Genomic DNA, 10827 nt, shown 5'->3' with positions numbered 1-10827 from the left:
CCTTCTTGACCGCAAGGTTGTGCAACATTGCACAGACAGCAATTATCTTGCAGCAGGTGATGGGGGTATATTGCCTTGCACCTCCGCTCTTGTGCAAGCATCTGAACCTGCTTTTCCAGATGCCGAAGGTCCCTTCTACTACATTCCTTGTGCTTTTGTGCGCACGGTTATACCTCCTTTGGCTGGGTGTTGAGGGGTTGAGGTAGGGGGTGAGAATGAATGAGCGGAGGGCATATGCACTGTCGCCTAGAAGGAAAAGGGGTAACATTACTCACATGCATACATGTACTTCACACTGCTATTTAGGTTATGGGGTCTGACACTGTGTCTTACCTAGGAGGTATCCTTCACCGAATTCCCCTGCCGTCAGCCGTGCATAAATTCCGCTATTTTGGAAAATGTAGGAGTCGTGGGTACTCCCTGGAAATTTTGCTACCACGTCAGTGATGACACACTTCGCATTACAAATCACCTGCCCATTTATGGTGTGCCGTGACTTCCGATTGCGGTATACGTATTCCGTGTCAGCAGGGGGGCAAAACGGAATGTGTGTGCCATCTATGCTGCCAATGATGTGGGGGAATCCTGCCATCTGGTAGAAGTCTGCTTTTGTCTGTACCAGTTCTGCATGGGTTGCAGGGAAGGAAATGTATTGGTCCATCCTTTGTATCATGGCGTCAAGGAACTTGTGGAAGAACCTTGACAGGCAGCTCTGGGTCACCCCTCCTGCCACAGCAACTACACTTTGATAGCTGCCAGACGCAAGCAGGTGTAGGCTGCATAGCACCTGCACGTGCACTGGGATTGCGTGTGCCCTTGGGGTGGTGTGCTGCAACAGGGGTTGGAGGTCCCTAATGAGCTCTAAGATGGTCTCTGGGTCCAGCCTGTACCTCTGTAGGATCTCTGCATCTGTCAGCATGGACAGGGTGATCCGCTGTCTATACACCTGCTCCTGTCTCAGCCATTCCCTCTCTCCTTCCTCCTGTAGCCGTAGCCGTCTTGCTATGACATAAAATGCAGCCATGGTGCAAGAAGAAATGCATTTTGGGTCCATTTTTATAGGTTGCACCTGGTTACCACCTGATTCCAATCTATGGTAACTACCGACTCTTAAATACCGAATTTGAAGCTAATTCGGTATTTCAGAGCTTTCTACATCTCAATCTTCAGTTTTACTGAATCGGTATTTTTAACGAATCCGTTTGTTAACGAATCGGTATTTTTTTTCCGAATCTGTGGTTTTTCCGATTCGGTATTCTACCGATTCGGTGATTTTTCCGAATCCCTATTTTTACCGAATCGGTTCGTTAACGATTCGGTATACTTACCGAATCTGTTTATTTTCCGATTCGGTATTCTACCGAATCGGTAACTTTTCCGATTCGGTATTATCACCGATTTGGGCGGTTTTCGGACTGCTACATCCCGATGGCTCGATACCGATCGGTAAAGGCCGAAAATACCGATTTTCGGCCGTTACCGACCGACCTACATCGGGCCCTTGGTTTCTTTCCTTTTTCATCAGACCCTGCGTGCACGGGTGTTTTAAAATTAACTTTGTTTGTCTTTCTATGCTTGCAGCTCCACCTAGTGGCTTTTTTTTAAATATACGCTTTGTGATAATTAAAACCCCCGTAAATGAAACACCCACTTTGTTCTGAGCTGCGCAGTTCAATCTGCATAGAAATGCCATGATTGCGGACACTACACAAATGCTTAAACTGCCAGGAATACAGGGATGCAATAAGGCAATATCTACATTCTTGCCCAGTGGATTAGACTCGTTTTTTATGCCCTTCTGCCCCTGTTAGACTCGTTTTTTCCCTTGTTTTTCTGCCCTTCTGCCCCCATTAGACTCGTTTTTTTTGCCCTTCTGCCCCTGTTAGACTAGTTTTTTGTGCCCTTCTGCCCCCTGTTAGACTAGTTTTTCCCTTGGTTTTCTGCCCTTCTGCCCTCTGTTCGACTTGTTTTTTGTGCCCTTCTGCCCTCTATTAGACTCGTTTTTTATGCCCTTCTGCCCTCTGTTAGACTCGTTTTTCCCTTGTTTTTCTGCCCTTCTGCCCTCTGTTAGACTTGCTTTTTGTGCCCTTCTGCCCTCTGTTAGACCCGTTTTTTTACCCCTTGCAACCTCAGCATCACCTTTCTGCCCCTATTAGACTCGTTTTTAGGTCTCGCCTGTCAATGCGCATGCGCATTGAGCGGAGCGAGACTATAGTGGCTTAAACAGACTTTAACTAGACTGGGGATTTGATGAAGTGCATGTGCGCTTTTAGCTCAATGCGCAAGCGCAATGAGTTAAAATGCGCGTGCACAGAATCAAATCGCCAGTCTTCGCCATCTGTTCCCCCTCCCCAGCCGCAAGCACCTCCCCTCTCTCTCACGCCCTCCAGGCCGTGTTAACAGCATCAAATCGCCAGTCTTCGCCATCTGTTCCCCCTCCCCAGCCACCAGAACCTCCCCTCTCTCTCACGGCCGCCAGGCCGTGTTATTTTGCTCGCATTTCACAAAGCCTTGCTCGCAGCTTCTATCTGGTCGTACATCTTATAAGCACGTATCGTGTATTCACATTACGTACCGCTTTTAGCATTTACTTTGTGACAATCATTACATACACGGTGTACTGCTTATTTGTACGCCTCTTTTGGATGCATGTAGGACAATGTGGCGTTTAAACCCGTGAATTGTAACATTGTAGTACAGGTTATGTACGAGCCTTTGGTACCTCTTTTATCAGTTACTCTGTGAACGGGCAATATTTAAACTGTACATGTTTATGAATAAATGTGCGTTAGGTATATTCCTAATCTAGCTTTTCTAGTGTGGTTGCTGCCTTCTGCTTTAGCTTTTTCAAAATACAGCTAGGCAGACAATGTGGCGCGTATAATTAAAGCCATATTAGTAATTTGTTTCCTTCCTGCTAGCACCTCAACAGTAACAGTTCAGTTGCTCTGGCGCCTCGCCACAGGTCCACTTTTTTCCTTCCCTTGTAACACCTCGTGCACGATAATTGAGTTAGGCTGGCGCCCATTGCTACAAAAGAAGTGCTTGTACGGAAGGCCTTCCCCTGTGCATTGGTAATAGTGTTTTGTATTTAAAGTTGCCTTTAACCCTTATGCTTAATATGGTGTTACGAGCGCTTTGTGCTAAATTACTAGCACAGGGTGCATGTGGTTTAAAAACACGTGCGTAATGTGCATGCATTAAACAGCACTTAAGTTGCTAACGCCTCACGCACAATCATTAAATTACCCTGACGTCCATTGCTACACACAAAATGCTCCTATGGCACAGTTAAGCTTTGCGCAGTTAATGGCATCATGTACATGGATTTGCCTTTCACTTTCTTCCTTTATACGTTGTTACGAGCATTTTTATATACAACTGTTAGTGCAGTTTTAGCTAGCAGTACAATGCATTTACATTAAAAGCATCATCACATATACGTTCTACTGCTTATTTGTATGCCTGTTTCTGAGTAATTTGTTTCCCTTTCCTAGCGCCTCACAAACAGCGCTTAAGTTGCCATAGCCCCTGGTCAGCTTTCCAATTTTTGCATGTTTTAGTAACACCTTACGCACAATGACTAGGCTAGCCTAAAGCTCACTGCTTTTACCATTTACTCTACAAACTGGCAATTTTTAAACTGTACTTGCTTATAGAAAAAGTGTGTGTTAAGTATATTCCTAAGCTAGCTTTCCTGGCGTGTTTGCGGCCTTTTGCTTTAGCTCTTTCAAAATACAGCGAGGCAGACAATGTGGCGTGCACAACTAGAGCCATATTAGCCATTTGTTTCCTTCCTGCTAGCACCTCTACAGTAATAGTTCAATTGCTCTGGCGCCTCGCCACAGGTCCACTTTGTTCCTCCCCTTGTACCTCGTGCACGTTGTTTTTTCAGCATTATGCCTCTACATATGCATCTCTCTGTTTTCCAGTGCCAGGCGGAACAGCTCACTCGGGGTTTGGGTGCTTGTTTAATTGAGCTGAACAGTATGAAGGGCTTCCATTTCATACCACTGTTGCCACAAAAGTGCTTCCATTTGCTACCACTGTTGCCACACGCATTGAACTCGCCAGGCAGCCCACCCCCTCCCTCTCCAGCGCGCGCCGCGCTCTCCCTTGGTTGCCACACGCATTCAACTCACCAGGCAGCCCACCCCCTTCCTCACCATATGGGTGTTAGCGTTTTTTTTATCTCCACCGCACGTTCACACAGGCTCCTCTCTGCCCACGCATCTCTCCTCTTCAGTAAAAAAAACAATCACTCTCACTCCACAAACAGCACTTTTATTAATTTGATCACTACCACATCACTCTGGGGCAACACTCATTGGCACCACCACATCACTCAGGAACACCACTCAGGGACACCCCCAACACCACTCAGGGACACCCCCACACATCACTCAGGGACACCCCCACACATCACTCAGGGACACCACCACATCACTCAGGGGCACCACCACATCACTCAGGGACATCCCCACACATGACTCTGGGACACCAACACATCACTCAGGGACACCAACACATCACTCAGGGACACCACCACATCACTCAGGGGCACCACCACATAACTCAGGGACACCACCACATCACTCAGGGACACCCCCACATCACTCAGGAACACCACCACATCACTCAGGGACACCACCACATCCCTCAGGGACACCGCCACATCACTCAGGGACACCACCACATCACTCAGGGACACCACCACATCACTCAGGGACACCACCACATCACTGATGGGCACCACCACATCACTCTGGGACAACACCACATCACTATGGGACACCACCACATCACTCAGGGACACCACCACATCACTCAGGGACACCCCCACATCTCTCAGGGACACCTCCACACATCACTCAAGGACACCACCACCACATCACTCAGGGGCACCACCACATCACTCAGGGGCACCACCACATCACTCAGGGGCACCACAACATCACTCAGGGACACCACAACATCACTCAGGGGCACCAACACATCACTCAGGGACACCACCACATCACTCAGGGGCACTACCACATAACTCATGGACACCCCCACATCACTCAGGGACAACACCACATCACTCAGGTACACCACCACATCGCTCAGGGGCACCCCCACATCACTCAGGGGCACCACCACATCACTCAGGGGCACCACCACAGTACTCGGGGGCACGACCACATCACTCAGGGGCACCACCACATTACTCGGGGGCACCACCACATCACTCGGCGGCACCACCACATCACTCGGGGGCACCACCACATCACTCGGGGGCACCACAACATCAATCTGTGCAACCATTCAACAACAACTGGTTCAAATATGTTCTCTCAATGTCTCAAACTTTATTACAAATGTCACAAAAAGATGTTAATATTTCACTTCTGTTCTTAGATTTTCGTCACAATAAAATACACTTAACACAATCTTCACAAAGGTTATTTACAAAAGTTTAAACTATTGCTATCATAAATTACAATACGTTTTATTTAAGTATTAATTATTTAAAAAAATTAAAAACCATTGTTATTTGTAATAGCAATACATCAAAGTCACGTAAATACAACACATATTGCATTACAAATGCTATAGGTGTCACATTTGCGAAAGTTATAACTATTGGCATTGTAAATGACAAAGCTATTTATTTATTTATTTATTTATTTTCCCCAAGACCTTTATTATCGCAAATGACAATTACACTGCCAGGAGCCTACAACCCTGGGGCCGGCTGCAACAACAAACATATCATAGTATCGTGGCGTTATTACACAGCCCATTAGCCGACAACATGTGGTCCGGCGGCGTGAAACATTCAACTGTGTCTTGTTTTTAGGTTTTGACAGTGCACAGAAGTGAACATAAAACAAACATATGTAACTATTTAACTGAGACCATTATACTCTGTCAACTAAATCAGTGCATTATGAATCATACAGATAAGAACTGTGGCGCTGGGGTCATGAGTCGTACAATACCTAGTAATTTTGTCTTACTGGTGTTGGGCCTCGTCTACAGGACATTTTTTTGACCCAACCACTAAGGTGTTTAAATAGTCTGTTAGGTAACACCAGAAATCCTTGGGTCTGGATTTCGCAGGAAGTTCCTCTTCGTATGTTAGGAGTCTATCTCTACAGCTAGCCATGTCTCGTAACCATCTGGTCGTGGTCGTTTTTTTAGTACTATTCCAACATTGTGCAATTTGTCTCTTGGCCAGTAGTAATGCCACTACACAAAATTTGCGTTTGGTGGCTTTAAATTGCGGTGTTATGCCCAACAATCCCACCCGTATTGTGCATGCAATGTCTGCCTGCAACATGGTAGACAGTTTGGTGAATACTTTTATCCAATAGTCATGAATACCAGAACAGAACCAGGCTAGAGGCATAAAATCCGCCCCTTCACTACCACATCTTTTGCATCTGTCTTCTACTTGTAACCCAAATTTACACATACGTGCAGGCTTATTATATGCATGATGAAGGAATTTGTAATGTATTATTCTAAGATTACCATTTGGCGTTAGGATTTGAATTAAAGCGCAAGTCTGCTGCCATTCTTGCTCCGTTAATGGAATCTCTAGCACCGAGTTCCATCTCGCCATGGCTTTCTCTGTTGTGTACGGCAGTTCTGCCTGTGCCGTTGTGTACAGCCTAGAAACTAGATGTGTAGTGTTTTGCGAAGTAATGATCAGCTGTAGCGTGTCTAGACCGTTCGGTTCCGCAGGAAATGTGGGGTAATGTTCCTTCAAAGCACATTTCAGCCTGTAATACGTGAAGTAAAACATTGGAGATTTGTTTTGTATGTAAGTTAACTCTTCTATGTCTATAAAGTGACTCTCGTTAAATAGGTCTCCCAATCGCTCTATGCCTACCTGCTGCAGTAATGACATACCTACTTTTTCTCCCGTGACCGACAACGCTTGGTGGTGTGCTAAAGGCATTGCTGAAGCATATAGTGGTGTTTTATGTGTCAGTTGCCCCAATTTATGCCAGGCCCTTACTGTGGTGTCTACCTGGTTAATGTCTTGGGCATGAAGAGGTTGTCGCCTATGCGTCAGAATGGCTGTGAGAGGAATTGGATCTGCGTCACCATCTTCTATTGCCGTGTGGGTAATGTAAGGCACTTCGTGATACCAATAAGCAGCATACTGAGCTTGTGCGCAGAGATAATATAAGAGAAAATCAGGTACGCTGAATCCACCCCTGCAATATGGTAGAGTTAAAGTCTGAAGCTCTATACGCGCCTGTTTCCCTGCCCAAATGAGTTGCAGCACTAGCGACTTAATGAGCCGGAATACTTCTCCTGGGGGGGGTGATTGGAATATTATTAAAGAGGTATAATAGTTTGGGCAGTATATTCATTTTGACGATCGCGATGCGATCCGCCAGAGATAGAGGTAGCTGTATCCATCGTCGCACTTTGTCCTCTAATTTGGAAATTGTCACCCCATAGTTCGCTCTGATCACTATTTCAGGATCCCTATGGAACATCACACCCAAATACCGTATGGGATCCGTCTGCCATTCTAACGGGTAATCCGTTGTCAGAGGAGTGGCCATGTCAGTTAGAGGAATGATGTAGGATTTGGACCAGTTTATGGCCAATCCAGAGTGCCCCTCAAATTTTACATATTCTCTCATAAGTGGATTCAGGTGGATAGCAGGTTCACGTACATACACCAACATGTCATCCGCATACAAAGATATATGAAGCGGTCTGGAAGGAAATTGCAGGGCAGATGATTTATACTTTTGTCTAATCCTGCAAGCCAGGGGTTCCAGAGCTAGGGCAAATAGGAGGGGCGATAATGGGCATCCCTGCCTAGTACCCCCTTCAATGGCAAAGCTGTTTGATATGTATCCGTTCACCCGGACCCTGGCGCGTGGTTTAGTGTAAATCAGAGACACCCATTGCACGAATCTTTTGGGGAAACCCAGTCTATGAAGGATAGTTATCAGATACCTCCACTAAATGGAGTCAAACGCCTTTGCGGCATCTAGCACCACCGCCACTGCTTTTGTGGAGGGCTTTAGGTGGTGCGATAGGGCAAAGAGCGTTCTGGTGTTGTGCGCCGTGGAGCGTGTGGGGATAAAACTCGCCTGATCGGGGAGTACCAAGTTGGTCATCAGAGGTGTCAACCTTACCGCCAGAATTTTTGCCAGTATCTTGGAATCAACGTTAATAAGCGATAGAGGTCGGTAGGAGTCGCAAAGGTCTGGGTCTTTGTGCGGTTTCAGTAACGTGATTATTACCGCTTCCCTTAACATGGGAGGTAGTTCTTCCTGATCAAAGGCTGAGCCGTACATTGCAACCAGCCGAGGGGCCAAAATATCTACATATTGTTTATAGAATTCGTTCGTGAATCCGTCAGGGCCAAGCGATTTGTTATTTGGTAATGACTTAATCACGTCCGTGACCTCTTCCACCGATATGGGCGCTGCCAGGTATTCCCTCTGCCCGTCCGACAACCAAGCTATTGCTACGTCATCTAAATAGCATAAAATCTCCTCGGCGGATGCAATGGGGTGTGATTTATACAGTTCTCCGTATGTGTCAACAAAACAGTCTAGAATGTCTGATGCTTGTGTCTTGAATTCGCCCTCCCCCGATTTGACCCGCAGAAAGGATGTCTGTCTTCTGCCATCACAAATCTTAGACGCCAGGACTCTGCCCGGTCTACCACCCTCACCGTAAGCTCTGGCATTGTGTTTTTTGTCGAGATATTTGTTCTCATCATCCACAAAAGTCTGGTGTTCTGTGTGTATTTCACGTAGTTCCTATAGTGATGTGACGTCTTGTCTGGCCTCAAAGGTGTCCTCTAACTCTTTCATACGTGTTTCGCAGCATTTTATTTGTTGCCTTATGTCCCGCAAAATGCCCACAGTAGTGCTCATACATACACCTCGAATCGTCGCTTTAAAAGCTTCCCATAGGAGCCCGGATCGTCTACTACCGGCTCATTAATTTGAAAATATGCCACGATCGCTGTGTGAATAGTGTGGGCATAGATTGTGTCTGTGAGGGCACGGGAATTGAATCTCCAATGAAAGGGGGGCGAAGTGTAGTGCGGGATTGTGAGTTTGAGCAGAACAGGATTATGATCTGAGAGTGTCCTGGGGAATACGTGCACATCTTGGGCCCATAATGTGATGTTATCGGTACCTAGCCAGTAATCTAGGCGTGACCAGCTGTTGTGTATGGCAGAGATATGTGTGGCGCCTGGAACATCAGGGTATCTGTGTCTCCAAAGATCCGTCAACGACAAATCTTGTAGCATATGTTGGAGCTTCAGCCTTGCTTGTTTGTGTGGTTCAGAAGAGTGTGGGGATCTGTCTAACTCATCTGTCAGGACCACATTCCAGTCTCCCCGACATATGATGTGAGTGTCTTTTAGCGGTTGAAGATGACCCCAGAGCTCTTGGATAAAGTCAGGCGCATCCACATTCGGACCATAAACATTAAGAAGTGTTCGTCTTTGTCCCCTCAACATGCCAGTTACAATAACGTATCTGCCATTAGGGTCCTGTATCACCTGCTGTTTTATGAAGTTTGTTCCTTTTTGGATCAGTGTTATTACCCCTCTAGAATAGGATGAATAATGGGACGTGTAGGTTGATTCAGCCCAGCGCCTACCCAGGGAGTGATGAGAGTTAGGTGCAATGTGCGTTTCCTGTAACAAGGCCACGTCTATATCCCACCTATTCAGGTAAGCGAATATCTGTCATGTCTTCTTTGGTTGTGTGAAACCCCTAACGTTCCACGTGAGGAGGTTCACCTGATTTCTGCCTGCTTTCTCAGTCATTTGAGACATTGGTAAGGTAAAGACAATAAAAGTGGCAGATCGTCACAAGCGTAAGTGCGAACAGTGTTCCATGCAAGTTGTGTGTTAGTACGTAACTCAGTAATCCATAGTTGCCCCACATTCGTACATTCAGCACATTTCAGATTAATTGGTCTCATAACAGTAACGAAACTCCCACCCTTCCCACCCCCACCCACTCCAGCAACCCAACCCTGCCGAAGCCATTTACCCTTGTAACATCTCCCTAGTAATCCAGAAAGAACCGTAGCTCTTCCCATTGCAACAAAACTTTTTGGGGAACACCCTTGTGGAGGTCCGCTCGGGGCACAACTCAACATCCAACCAAATGGATGTGGTCGACCCTAATGCCGTTTGGTGTGTACATGTGCGATGTGTCTGTATGTCCCATTGTCAACAGTGTAAGTCTCATGGCTGTTGGCAAACATGCATGTGGCCCCTCCCATATAATATTGCACCTTCTCATCTGGTGGGAGTACCGGCAGTGAGGGAAAGCGAGATAGTGTGCCAGACACCCATATGTGATGTATTGACCCCGTACTCCAACCAGTGCCATCGGCATCACAATGTGTACCACGCCATTGCCAAGGCCATAACCCTGCCTGTTGAACAACCACAGAGGCTTCATGTGGCCGTGTAGTGCACATAGTTAGTGCCCGTCAGGGCCGCTGAGAACTCAACACAGTCACAATAAAAGAAAGAAAAAAAAGAAGAATTTTTTTTTTGCAACTGGTGCCATTATGTATCGCCCAGCTCTACAGTTCACAAATCCTTGCGTCTAATTTAATATGTGAGGGGACCTCTGCTGTCACCGCACGTTACAGCTCACTTGCAGTTTTCATGACGGCATCGGGGGACCCCTGCAGTGAAAACTGAGCGTGTTGAGACACGTTCGTAAGCGTGCAACAACGTTCAATAAAGCATTCGTGTCCCCCATTGTCCGTGGTAGTGTATCTACTGCATAAGTAATGGCTCCCTGCCTTTGAATGTCAATAATT

Source organism: Lissotriton helveticus, chromosome 7 (genome assembly GCF_964261635.1).
Source record: "Lissotriton helveticus chromosome 7, aLisHel1.1, whole genome shotgun sequence".
In the NCBI taxonomy this organism is placed as follows: domain Eukaryota; kingdom Metazoa; phylum Chordata; class Amphibia; order Caudata; family Salamandridae; genus Lissotriton; species Lissotriton helveticus.
This window is presented reverse-complemented; position numbering follows the sequence as displayed.